The sequence below is a fragment of the Spea bombifrons genome, chromosome 5, assembly GCF_027358695.1.
Source record: "Spea bombifrons isolate aSpeBom1 chromosome 5, aSpeBom1.2.pri, whole genome shotgun sequence".
NCBI classification, from domain to species: domain Eukaryota; kingdom Metazoa; phylum Chordata; class Amphibia; order Anura; family Pelobatidae; genus Spea; species Spea bombifrons.
In genome coordinates, this window is record NC_071091.1 from 83,020,436 (window position 1) to 83,034,953 (window position 14,518).

The window sequence follows — 14,518 nt, forward strand, 5'->3', positions numbered from 1 at the left end:
TATATAGTTTGTTTCCCTCCAATTTATTGCCATCATAAGGTCTATATAGTTTGTTTCCCTCCAATTTATTGCCAGCGTTAAGCACAACATTATTGAAAATTTATAAAGTATAAATAAAGTAACTGGAGAATGCGGGCATCGATTCTGCTACCTCTCACATGCTAAGCGAGCGCTCTACCATTTGAGCTAATTCCCTTACACAGAATGGCATGTTTTAGGTGAAACAGGGAAACAGTGTATTTGCTGCATGTAATGTACTGATGGGCTTGCTGCATGTACTGTTCTAATTACACATGAAACCAAGAAAACACTTGAAAAGCACATGAAAAATCTGTGGGAAATCATAAGGTCTATATAGTTTGTTTCCCTCCAATTTATTGCCAGCATACGGTCTATATAGTTTGTTTCCCTCCAATTTATTGCCAGCGTTAAGCACAACATTATTGAAAATTTATAAAGTATAAATAAAGTAACTGGAGAATGCGGGCATCGATCCCGCTACCTCTCGCATGCTAAGCGAGCGCTCTACCATTTGAGCTAATTCCCCTACACTGAGTCCATTGTTTTAGGTGAAACAGGGAAACAGTGTATTTGCTGCATGCAATGTACTGATGGTCTTACTGCATGTACTGCTCAAATTACACATGAAACTAAGAAAACACTTGAAAAGCACATGTAAAATCTGTGGGAAAGCATAAGGTCTATATAGTTTGTTTCCCTCCAATTTATTGCCAGCGTGTCATCATGAACCCATTATGGTGATGAAGACATCACGAACCCATTATGATGTCATCATGATGTCATCATGAACCCATTATGATGATGTCATCATGAACCCATTATGATGTTGTCATGATGATGTTATCCTGAACCCATTATGATGTCATCATGAACCCATTGTGATGATGTCATCATGAACCTATTATAATGTCATCATGAACCCATTATGATGTCATCATGAACCCATTATGATGATGAAGTCATCACGAACCCATTATGATGTCATCATGATGATGTCATCATGAACCTATTGTGATGATGTCATCATGAACCCATTATGATGTCATCACGATGATGTCATCACGAACACATTATGATGTCATCATGATGATGTCATCATGAACCCATTATGATGTCATCATGATGATGTCATCATGAACCCATTATGATGTCAACATGAACCCTTTATGATGATGAAGTCATCACGAACCCATTATGATGTTATCATGATGATGTCATCATGAACCTATTGTGATGATGTCATCATGAACCCACTATGATATCATCACGATGATGTCATCACGAACACATTATGATGTCATGATGATGTCATCACGGACCCATTATGATGTCATCATGATGATGTCATCACGAACCCATTATGATGTCATCATGATGATGTAATCACGAACCCATTATGATGCTGTAATCATGATCCCACTATGATTTCGTCATGATGATGTCATCATGAACCCATTGTAATGAAGTCACCACGAACCCATCATGATGTCATCATGATGATGTCATCATGAACCCATTATGATGTCATCATGAACCCTTTATGATGATGTCATCACGAACCCTTCATGATGTCGTCATGATAATGTCATCATAAACCCATTATGATGATGAAGTCATCATGAACCCATTATGATGTCATCATGATGATGTCATCATGAACCCATTGTGATGATGTCATCATGAACCCATTATGATCTTGCCATGATGATGTCAGGGAAACATGATGAAACAGGGAAACAGTGTATTTGCTTCATGTAATGTACCATTAAGCTTGCTGCTTGTACTGCTCTAATTACACATGAAACCAAGAAAACACTTAGAGAACACGGTCATTGAACCAACTACCCCTCGCATGCTAAGCGAGCACACCACCATTTGAACTAAATCCCCTTTGTATTCTACAGTTATTCGTGAAGTTGAAAAATCTGTGGGAAAGCATAGGGTCTATATGGTTTGTTTCCCTCCAATTTATTGCCAGCGTTAAGCACAACATTATTGAAAATTTATAAAGTATAAATAAAGTAACTGGAGAATGCGGGCATCGATCCCGCTACCTCTCGCATGCAAAGCGAGCGCACTACCATTTGAGCTAATTCCCCTACATAGAGTGGCATGTTTTAGGTGAAACAGGGAAACAGTGTATTTGCTGCATGTAATGTACTGATGGGCTTGCTGCATGTACTGTTCTAATTACACATCATTGTGATGATGTCATTATGAACCTATTATGATGTCATCATGAACCCATTATGATGTCATCATGAACCCATTATGATGATGAAGTCATCACGAACCCATTATGATGTCATCATGATGATATCATCATGAACCTATTGTGATGATGTCATCATGAACCCATTATGATGTCATCACGATGATGTCATCACGAACACATTATGATGTCATCATGATGATGTCATCATGAACCCATTATGATGTCATCATGATGATGTCATCATGAACCGATTATGATGTCATCATGAACCCTTTATGATGATGAAGTCATCACGAACCCATTATGATGTCATCATGATGATGTCATCATGAACCTATTGTGATGATGTCATCATGAACCCACTATGATATCATCACGATGATGTCATCACGAACACATTATGATGTCATGATGATGTCATCACGGACCCATTATGACGTCATCATGATGATGTCATCACGAACCCATTATGATGTCATCATGATGATGTCATCACGAACCCATTATGATGTCATCATGATGATGTCATCACGAACCCATTATGATGCTGTAATCATGATCCCACTATGATTTCGTCATGATGATGTCATCATGAACCCATTGTAATGAAGTCACCACGAACCCATTATGATGTCATCATGATGATGTCATCATGAACCTATTATGATGTCATCATGAACCCTTTATGATGATGTCATCACGAACCCTTCATGATGTCGTCATGATAATGTCATCATAAACCCATTATGATGATGAAGTCATCATGAACCCATTATGATGTCATCATGATGATGTCATCATGAACCCATTGTGATGATGTCATCATGAACCCATTATGATCTTGCCATGATGATGTCAGGGAAACATGATGAAACTGGGAAACAGTGTATTTGCTTCATGTAATGTACCATTAAGCTTGCTGCTTGTACTGCTCTAATTACACATGAAACCAAGAAAACACTTAGAGAACACGGTCATTGAACCAACTACCCCTCGCATGCTAAGCGAGCACACCACCATTTGAACTAAATCCCCTTTGTATTCTACAGTTATTCGTGAAGTTGAAAAATCTGTGGGAAAGCATAGGGTCTATACAGTTTGTTTTCCTCCAATTTATAGCCAGCGTTCAGCACAACATTATTGAAAATTTATAAAGTATAAATAAAGTAACTGGAGAATGCGGGCATCGATCCCGCTACCTCTCGCATGCGGAGCGAGCGCTCTACAATTCGAGCTAATTCCCCTACATAGAGTGGCATGTTTTAGGTGAAACAGGGAAACAGTGTATTTGCTGCATGTAATGTACTGATGGGCTTGCTGCATGTACTGTTCTAATTACACATGAAACCAAGAAAACACTTGAAAAGCACATGAAAAGTCTGTGGGAAATCATAAGGTCTATATAGTTTGTTTCCCTCCAATTTATTGCCATCATAAGGTCTATATAGTTTGTTTCCCTCCAATTTATTGCCAGCGTTAAGCACAACATTATTGAAAATTTATAAAGTATAAATAAAGTAACTGGAGAATGCGGGCATCGATCCCGCTACCTCACGCATGCTAAGCAAGCGCTCTACCATTTGAGCTAATTCCCCTACATAGAGTGGCATGTTTTAGGTGAAACAGGGAAACAGTGTATTTGCTGCATGTAATGTACTGATGGGCTTGCTGCATGTACTGTTCTAATTACACATGAAACCAAGAAAACACTTGAAAAGCACATGAAAAATCTGTGGGAAATCATAAGGTCTATATAGTTTGTTTCCCTCCAATTTATTGCCAGCATACGGTCTATATAGTTTGTTTCCCTCCAATTTATTGCCAGCGTTAAGCACAACATTATTGAAAATTTATAAAGTATAAATAAAGTAACTGGAGAATGCGGGCATCGATCCCGCTACCTCTCGCATGCTAAGCGAGCGCTCTACCATTTGAGCTAATTCCCCTACACTGAGTCCATCGTTTTAGGTGAAACAGGGAAACAGTGTATGTGCTGCATGCAATGTACTGATGGGCTTACTGCATGTACTGCCCAAATTACACATGAAACCAAGAAAACACTTGAAAAGCACATGTAAAATCTGTGGGAAAGCATAAGGTCTATATAGTTTGTTTCCCTCCAATTTATTGCCAGCGTGTCATCATGAACCCATTATAGTGATGAAGACATCACGAACCCATTATGATGTCATCATGATGTCATCATGAACCCATTATGATGATGTCATCATGAACCCATTATGATGTTGTCATGATGATGTTATCCTGAACCCATTATGATGTCATCATGAACCCATTGTGATGATGTCATCATGAACCTATTATGATGTCATCATGAACCCATTATGATGTCATCATGAACCCATTATGATGATGAAGTCATCACGAACCCATTATGATGTCATCATGATGATGTCATCATGAACCTATTGTGATGATGTCATCATGAACCCATTATGACGTCATCACGATGATGTCATCACGAACACATTATGATGTCATCATGATGATGTCATCATGAACCCATTATGATGTCATCATGATGATTTCATCATGAACCGATTATGATGTCATCATGAACCCTTTATGATGATGAAGTCATCACGAACCCATTATGATGTCATCATGATGATGTCATCATGAACCTATTGTGATGATGTCATCATGAACCCACTATGATATCATCACGATGATGTCATCACGAACACATTATGATGTCATGATGATGTCATCACGGACCCATGATGATGTCATCATGATGATGTCATCACGAACCCATTATGATGTCATCATGATGATGTCATCACGAACCCATTATGATGTCATCATGATGATGTCATCACGAACCCATTATGATGCTGTAATCATGATCCCACTATGATTTCGTCATGATGATGTCATCATGAACCCATTGTAATGAAGTCACCACGAACCCATTATGATGTCATCATGATGATGTCATCATGAACCCATTATGATGTCATCATGAACCCTTTATGATGATGTCATCACGAACCCTTCATGATGTCGTCATGATAATGTCATCATAAACCCATTATGATGATGAAGTCATCATGAACCCATTATGATGTCATCATGATGATGTCATCATGAACCCATTGTGATGATGTCATCATGAACCCATTATGATATTGCCATGATGATGTCAGGGAAACATGATGAAACAGGGAAACAGTGTATTTGCTTCATGTAATGTACCATTAAGCTTGCTGCTTGTACTGCTCTAATTACACATGAAACCAAGAAAACACTTAGAGAACACGGTCATTGAACCAACTACCCCTCGCATGCTAAGCGAGCACACCACCATTTGAACTAAATCCCCTTTGTATTCTACAGTTATTCGTGAAGTTGAAAAATCTGTGGGAAAGCATAGGGTCTATATAGTTTGTTTCCCTCCAATTTATTGCCAGCGTTAAGCACAACATTATTGAAAATTTATAAAGTATAAATAAAGTAACTGGAGAATGCGGGCATCGATCCCGCTACCTCTCGCATGCAAAGCGAGCGCTCTACCATTTGAGCTAATTCCCCTACGTAGAGTGGCATGTTTTAGGTGAAACAGGGAAACAGTGTATTTGCTGCATGTAATGTACTGATGGGCTTGCTGCATGTACTGTTCTAATTACACATGAAACCAAGAAAACACTTGAAAAGCACATGAAAAGTCTGTGGGAAATCATAAGGTCTATATAGTTTGTTTCCCTCCAATTTATTGCCATCATAAGGTCTATATAGTTTGTTTCCCTCCAATTTATTGCCAGCGTTAAGCACAACATTATTGAAAATTTATAAAGTATAAATAAAGTAACTGGAGAATGCGGGCATCGATTCCGCTACCTCTCACATGCTAAGCGAGCGCTCTACCATTTGAGCTAATTCCCTTACACAAAATGGCATGTTTTAGGTGAAACAGGGAAACAGTGTATTTGCTGCATGTAATGTACTGATGGGCTTGCTGCATGTACTGTTCTAATTACACATGAAACCAAGAAAACACTTGAAAAGCACATGAAAAATCTGTGGGAAATCATAAGGTCTATATAGTTTGTTTCCCTCCAATTTATTGCCAGCATACGGTCTATATAGTTTGTTTCCCTCCAATTTATTGCCAGCGTTAAGCACAACATTATTGAAAATTTATAAAGTATAAATAAAGTAACTGGAGAATGCGGGCATCGATCCCGCTACCTCTCGCATGCTAAGCGAGCGCTCTACCATTTGAGCTAATTCCCCTACACTGAGTCCATTGTTTTAGGTGAAACAGGGAAACAGTGTATTTGCTGCATGCAATGTACTGATGGGCTTACTGCATGTACTGCTCAAATTACACATGAAACCAAGAAAACACTTGAAAAGCACATGTAAAATCTGTGGGAAAGCATAAGGTCTATATAGTTTGTTTCCCTCCAATTTATTGCCAGCGTGTCATCATGAACCCATTATGGTGATGAAGACATCACGAACCCATTATGATGTCATCATGATGTCATCATGAACCCATTATGATGATGTCATCATGAACCCATTATGATGTTGTCATGATGATGTTATCCTGAACCCATTATGATGTCATCATGAACCCATTGTGATGATGTCATCATGAACCTATTATGATGTCATCATGAACCCATTATGATGTCATCATGAACCCATTATGATGATGAAGTCATCACGAACCCATTATGATGTCATCATGATGATGTCATCATGAACCTATTGTGATGATGTCATCATGAACCCATTATGATGTCATCACGATGATGTCATCACGAACACATTATGATGTCATCATGATGATGTCATCATGAACCCATTATGATGTCATCATGATGATGTCATCATGAACCCATTATGATGTCAACATGAACCCTTTATGATGATGAAGTCATCACGAACCCATTATGATGTTATCATGATGATGTCATCATGAACCTATTGTGATGATGTCATCATGAACCCACTATGATATCATCACGAACACATTATGATGTCATGATGATGTCATCACGGACCCATTATGATGTCATCATGATGATGTCATCACGAACCCATTATGATGTCATCATGATGATGTCATCACGAACACATTATGATGCTGTAATCATGATCCCACTATGATTTCGTCATGATGATGTCATCATGAACCCATTGTAATGAAGTCACCACGAACCCATTATGATGTCATCATGATGATGTCATCATGAACCCATTATGATGTCATCATGAACCCTTTATGATGATGTCATCACGAACCCTTCATGATGTCGTCATGATAATGTCATCATAAACCCATTATGATGATGAAGTCATCATGAACCCATTATGATGTCATCATGATGATGTCATCATGAACCCATTGTGATGATGTCATCATGAACCCATTATGATCTTGCCATGATGATGTCAGGGAAACATGATGAAACAGGGAAACAGTGTATTTGCTTCATGTAATGTACCATTAAGCTTGCTGCTTGTACTGCTCTAATTACACATGAAACCAAGAAAACACTTAGAGAACACGGTCATTGAACCAACTACCCCTCGCATGCTAAGCGAGCACACCACCATTTGAACTAAATCCCCTTTGTATTCTACAGTTATTCGTGAAGTTGAAAAATCTGTGGGAAAGCATAGGGTCTATACAGTTTGTTTTCCTCCAATTTATAGCCAGCGTTCAGCACAACATTATTGAAAATTTATAAAGTATAAATAAAGTAACTGGAGAATGCGGGCATCGATCCCGCTACCTCTCGCATGCGGAGCGAGCGCTCTGCCATTTGAGCTAATTCCCCTACATAGAGTGGCATGTTTTAGGTGAAACAGGGAAACAGTGTATTTGCTGCATGTAATGTACTGATGGGCTTGCTGCATGTACTGTTCTAATTACACATGAAACCAAGAAAACACTTGAAAAGCACATGAAAAATCTGTGGGAAATCATAAGGTCTATATAGTTTGTTTCCCTCCAATTTATTGCCAGCATACGGTCTATATAGTTTGTTTCCCTCCAATTTATTGCCAGCGTTAAGCACAACATTATTGAAAATTTATAAAGTATAAATAAAGTAACTGGAGAATGCGGGCATCGATCCCGCTACCTCTCGCATGCTAAGCGAGCGCTCTACCATTTGAGCTAACTCCCCTACACTGAGTCCATCGTTTTAGGTGAAACAGGGAAACAGTGTATTTGCTGCATGCAATGTACTGATGGGCTTACTGCATGTACTGCCCAAATTACACATGAAACCAAGAAAACACTTGAAAAGCACATGTAAAATCTGTGGGAAAGCATAAGGTCTATATAGTTTGTTTCCCTCCAATTTATTGCCAGCGTGTCATCATGAACCCATTATGGTGATGAAGACATCACGAACCCATTATGATGTCATCATGATGTCATCATGAACCCATTATGATGATGTCATCATGAACCCATTATGATGTTGTCATGATGATGTTATCCTGAACCCATTATGATGTCATCATGAACCCATTGTGATGATGTCATCATGAACCTATTATGATGTCATCATGAACCCATTATGATGTCATCATGAACCCATTATGATGATGAAGTCATCACGAACCCATTATGATGTCATCATGATGATGTCATCATGAACCTATTGTGATGATGTCATCATGAACCCATTATGATGTCATCACGATGATGTCATCACGAACACATTATGATGTCATCATGATGATGTCATCATGAACCCATTATGATGTCATCATGATGATGTCATCATGAACCGATTATGATGTCATCATGAACCCTTTATGATGATGAAGTCATCACGAACCCATTATGATGTCATCATGATGATGTCATCATGAACCTATTGTGATGATGTCATCATGAACCCACTATGATATCATCACGATGATGTCATCACGAACACATTATGATGTCATGATGATGTCATCACGGACCCATTATGATGTCATCATGATGATGTCATCACGAACCCATTATGATGTCATCATGATGATGTCATCACGAACCCATTATGATGCTGTAATCATGATCCCACTATGATTTCGTCATGATGATGTCATCATGAACCCATTGTAATGAAGTCACCATGAACCCATTATGATGTCATCATGATGATGTCATCATGAACCCATTATGATGTCATCATGAACCCTTTATGATGATGTCATCACGAACCCTTCATGATGTCGTCATGATAATGTCATCATAAACCCATTATGATGATGAAGTCATCATGAACCCATTATGATGTCATCATGATGATGTCATCATGAACCCATTGTGATGATGTCATCATGAACCCATTATGATATTGCCATGATGATGTCAGGGAAACATGATGAAACAGGGAAACAGTGTATTTGCTTCATGTAATGTACCATTAAGCTTGCTGCTTGTACTGCTCTAATTACACATGAAACCAAGAAAACACTTAGAGAACACGGTCATTGAACCAACTACCCCTCGCATGCTAAGCGAGCACACCACCATTTGAACTAAATACCCTTTGTATTCTACAGTTATTCGTGAAGTTGAAAAATCTGTGGGAAAGCATAGGGTCTATATAGTTTGTTTCCCTCCAATTTATTGCCAGCGTTAAGCACAACATTATTGAAAATTTATAAAGTATAAATAAAGTAACTGGAGAACGCGGGCATCGATCCCGCTACCTCTCGCATGCTAAGCGAGCGCTCTACCATTTGAGCTAATTCCCCTACATAGACTGGCATATTTTAGGTGAAACAGGGAAACAGTGTATTTGCTGCATGTAATGTACTGATGGGCTTGCTGCATGTACTGTTCTAATTACACATGAAACCAAGAAAACACTTGAAAAGCACATGAAAAATCTGTGGGAAATCATAAGGTCTATATAGTTTGTTTCCCTCCAATTTATTGCCAGCATACGGTCTATATAGTTTGTTTCCCTCCAATTTATTGCCAGTGTTAAGCACAACATTATTGAAAATTTATGAAGTATCAATAAAGTAACTGGAGAATGCAGGCATCGATCCCGCTACCTCTCGCATGCTAAGCGAGCGCTCTACCATTTGAGCTAATTCCCCTACACTGAGTCCATCGTTTTAGGTGAAACAGGGAAACAGTGTATTTGCTGCATGCAATGTACTGATGGGCTTACTGCATGTACTGCTCAAATTACACATGAAACCAAGAAAACACTTGAAAAGCACATGTAAAATCTGTGGGAAAGCATAAGGTCTATATAGTTTGTTTCCCTCCAATTTATTGCCAGCGTGTCATCATGAACCCATTATGGTGATGAAGACATCACGAACCCATTATGATGTCATCATGATGTCATCATGAACCCATTATGATGATGTCATCATGAACCCATTATGATGTTGTGATGATGATGTTATCCTGAACCCATTATGATGTCATCATGAACCCATTGTGATGATGTCATCATGAACCTATTATGATGTCATCATGAACCCATTATGATGTCATCATGAACCCATTATGATGATGAAGTCATCACGAACCCATTATGATGTCATCATGATGATGTCATCATGAACCTATTGTGATGATGTCATCATGAACCCATTATGATGTCATCACGATGATGTCATCACGAACACATTATGATGTCATCATGATGATGTCATCATGAACCCATTATGATGTCATCATGATGATGTCATCATGAACCGATTATGATGTCATCATGAACCCTTTATGATGATGAAGTCATCACGAACCCATTATGATGTCATCATGATGATGTCATCATGAACCTATTGTGATGATGTCATCATGAACCCACTATGATATCATCACGATGATGTCATCACGAACACATTATGATGTCATGATGATGTCATCACGGACCCATTATGATGTCATCATGATGATGTCATCACGAACCCATTATGATGTCATCATGATGATGTCATCACGAACCCATTATGATGTCATCATGATGATGTCATCACGAACCCATTATGATGCTGTAATCATGATCCCACTATGATTTCGTCATGATGATGTCATCATGAACCCATTGTAATGAAGTCACCACGAACCCATTATGATGTCATCATGATGATGTCATCATGAACCCATTATGATGTCATCATGAACCCTTTATGATGATGTCATCACGAACCCTTCATGATGTCGTCATGATAATGTCATCATAAACCCATTATGATGATGAAGTCATCATGAACCCATTATGATGTCATCATGATGATGTCATCATGAACCCATTGTGATGATGTCATCATGAACCCATTATGATATTGCCATGATGATGTCAGGGAAACATGATGAAACAGGGAAACAGTGTATTTGCTTCATGTAATGTACCATTAAGCTTGCTGCTTGTACTGCTCTAATTACACATGAAACCAAGAAAACACTTAGAGAACACGGTCATTGAACCAACTACCCCTCGCATGCTAAGCGAGCACACCACCATTTGAACTAAATCCCCTTTGTATTCTACAGTTATTCGTGAAGTTGAAAAATCTGTGGGAAAGCATAGGGTCTATATAGTTTGTTTCCCTCCAATTTATTGCCAGCGTTAAGCACAACATTATTGAAAATTTATAAAGTATAAATAAAGTAACTGAAGAATGCGGGCATCGATCCCGCTACCTCTCGCATGCAAAGCGAGCGCTCTACCATTTGAGCTAATTCCCCTACGTAGACTGGCATGTTTTAGGTGAAACAGGGAAACAGTGTATTTGCTGCATGTAATGTACTGATGGGCTTGCTGCATGTACTGTTCTAATTACACATGAAACCAAGAAAACACTTGAAAAGCACATGAAAAGTCTGTGGGAAATCATAAGGTCTATATAGTTTGTTTCCCTCCAATTTATTGCCATCATAAGGTCTATATAGTTTGTTTCCCTCCAATTTATTGCCAGCGTTAAGCACAACATTATTGAAAATTTATAAAGTATAAATAAAGTAACTGGAGAATGCGGGCATCGATTCTGCTACCTCTCACATGCTAAGCGAGCGCTCTACCATTTGAGCTAATTCCCTTACACAGAATGGCATGTTTTAGGTGAAACAGGGAAACAGTGTATTTGCTGCATGTAATGTACTGATGGGCTTGCTGCATGTACTGTTCTAATTACACATGAAACCAAGAAAACACTTGAAAAGCACATGAAAAATCTGTGGGAAATCATAAGGTCTATATAGTTTGTTTCCCTCCAATTTATTGCCAGCATACGGTCTATATAGTTTGTTTCCCTCCAATTTATTGCCAGCGTTAAGCACAACATTATTGAAAATTTATAAAGTATAAATAAAGTAACTGGAGAATGCGGGCATCGATCCCGCTACCTCTCGCATGCTAAGCGAGCGCTCTACCATTTGAGCTAATTCCCCTACACTGAGTCCATTGTTTTAGGTGAAACAGGGAAACAGTGTATTTGCTGCATGCAATGTACTGATGGTCTTACTGCATGTACTGCTCAAATTACACATGAAACTAAGAAAACACTTGAAAAGCACATGTAAAATCTGTGGGAAAGCATAAGGTCTATATAGTTTGTTTCCCTCCAATTTATTGCCAGCGTGTCATCATGAACCCATTATGGTGATGAAGACATCACGAACCCATTATGATGTCATCATGATGTCATCATGAACCCATTATGATGATGTCATCATGAACCCATTATGATGTTGTCATGATGATGTTATCCTGAACCCATTATGATGTCATCATGAACCCATTGTGATGATGTCATCATGAACCTATTATGATGTCATCATGAACCCATTATGATGTCATCATGAACCCATTATGATGATGAAGTCATCACGAACCCATTATGATGTCATCATGATGATGTCATCATGAACCTATTGTGATGATGTCATCATGAACCCATTATGATGTCATCACGATGATGTCATCACGAACACATTATGATGTCATCATGATGATGTCATCATGAACCCATTATGATGTCATCATGATGATGTCATCATGAACCCATTATGATGTCAACATGAACCCTTTATGATGATGAAGTCATCACGAACCCATTATGATGTTATCATGATGATGTCATCATGAACCTATTGTGATGATGTCATCATGAACCCACTATGATATCATCACGATGATGTCATCACGAACACATTATGATGTCATGATGATGTCATCACGGACCCATTATGATGTCATCATGATGATGTCATCACGAACCCATTATGATGTCATCATGATGATGTCATCACGAACCCATTATGATGCTGTAATCATGATCCCACTATGATTTCGTCATGATGATGTCATCATGAACCCATTGTAATGAAGTCACCACGAACCCATCATGATGTCATCATGATGATGTCATCATGAACCCATTATGATGTCATCATGAACCCTTTATGATGATGTCATCACGAACCCTTCATGATGTCGTCATGATAATGTCATCATAAACCCATTATGATGATGAAGTCATCATGAACCCATTATGATGTCATCATGATGATGTCATCATGAACCCATTGTGATGATGTCATCATGAACCCATTATGATCTTGCCATGATGATGTCAGGGAAACATGATGAAACAGGGAAACAGTGTATTTGCTTCATGTAATGTACCATTAAGCTTGCTGCTTGTACTGCTCTAATTACACATGAAACCAAGAAAACACTTAGAGAACACGGTCATTGAACCAACTACCCCTCGCATGCTAAGCGAGCACACCACCATTTGAACTAAATCCCCTTTGTATTCTACAGTTATTCGTGAAGTTGAAAAATCTGTGGGAAAGCATAGGGTCTATATAGTTTGTTTCCCTCCAATTTATTGCCAGCGTTAAGCACAACATTATTGAAAATTTATAAAGTATAAATAAAGTAACTGGAGAATGCGGGCATCGATCCCGCTACCTCTCGCATGCAAAGCGAGCGCACTACCATTTGAGCTAATTCCCCTACATAGAGTGGCATGTTTTAGGTGAAACAGGGAAACAGTGTATTTGCTGCATGTAATGTACTGATGGGCTTGCTGCATGTACTGTTCTAATTACACATCATTGTGATGATGTCATTATGAACCTATTATGATGTCATCATGAACCCATTATGATGTCATCATGAACCCATTATGATGATGAAGTCATCACGAACCCATTATGATGTCATCATGATGATATCATCATGAACCTATTGTGATGATGTCATCATGAACCCATTATGACGTCATCACGATGATGTCATCACGAACACATTATGATGTCAT

At 38.6% G+C, this 14,518-nt stretch overlaps 7 non-coding genes across 7 annotated transcripts; all 7 read right to left on the reverse strand.

The window, feature by feature from the left end:
* Positions 1-474: 474 nt before the first annotated feature.
* TRNAA-AGC (transfer RNA alanine (anticodon AGC)) lies at positions 475-547 on the reverse strand. The gene has a single exon. It is a non-coding gene; the product is annotated as a tRNA-Ala (tRNA).
* A 3,562-nt stretch (positions 548-4,109) lies between these two features.
* Positions 4,110-4,182, reverse strand: TRNAA-AGC (transfer RNA alanine (anticodon AGC)). The gene has a single exon. It is a non-coding gene; the product is annotated as a tRNA-Ala (tRNA).
* A 1,536-nt stretch (positions 4,183-5,718) lies between these two features.
* On the reverse strand, positions 5,719-5,791 carry TRNAA-UGC (transfer RNA alanine (anticodon UGC)). The gene has a single exon. It is a non-coding gene; the product is annotated as a tRNA-Ala (tRNA).
* A 629-nt stretch (positions 5,792-6,420) lies between these two features.
* On the reverse strand, positions 6,421-6,493 carry TRNAA-AGC (transfer RNA alanine (anticodon AGC)). Its single transcript has one exon. It is a non-coding gene; the product is annotated as a tRNA-Ala (tRNA).
* Positions 6,494-8,330: 1,837 nt separating this feature from the next.
* On the reverse strand, positions 8,331-8,403 carry TRNAA-AGC (transfer RNA alanine (anticodon AGC)). Its single transcript has one exon. It is a non-coding gene; the product is annotated as a tRNA-Ala (tRNA).
* Positions 8,404-11,863: 3,460 nt separating this feature from the next.
* TRNAA-UGC (transfer RNA alanine (anticodon UGC)) lies at positions 11,864-11,936 on the reverse strand. Its single transcript has one exon. It is a non-coding gene; the product is annotated as a tRNA-Ala (tRNA).
* A 629-nt stretch (positions 11,937-12,565) lies between these two features.
* On the reverse strand, positions 12,566-12,638 carry TRNAA-AGC (transfer RNA alanine (anticodon AGC)). The gene has a single exon. It is a non-coding gene; the product is annotated as a tRNA-Ala (tRNA).
* Positions 12,639-14,518: the final 1,880 nt, after the last annotated feature.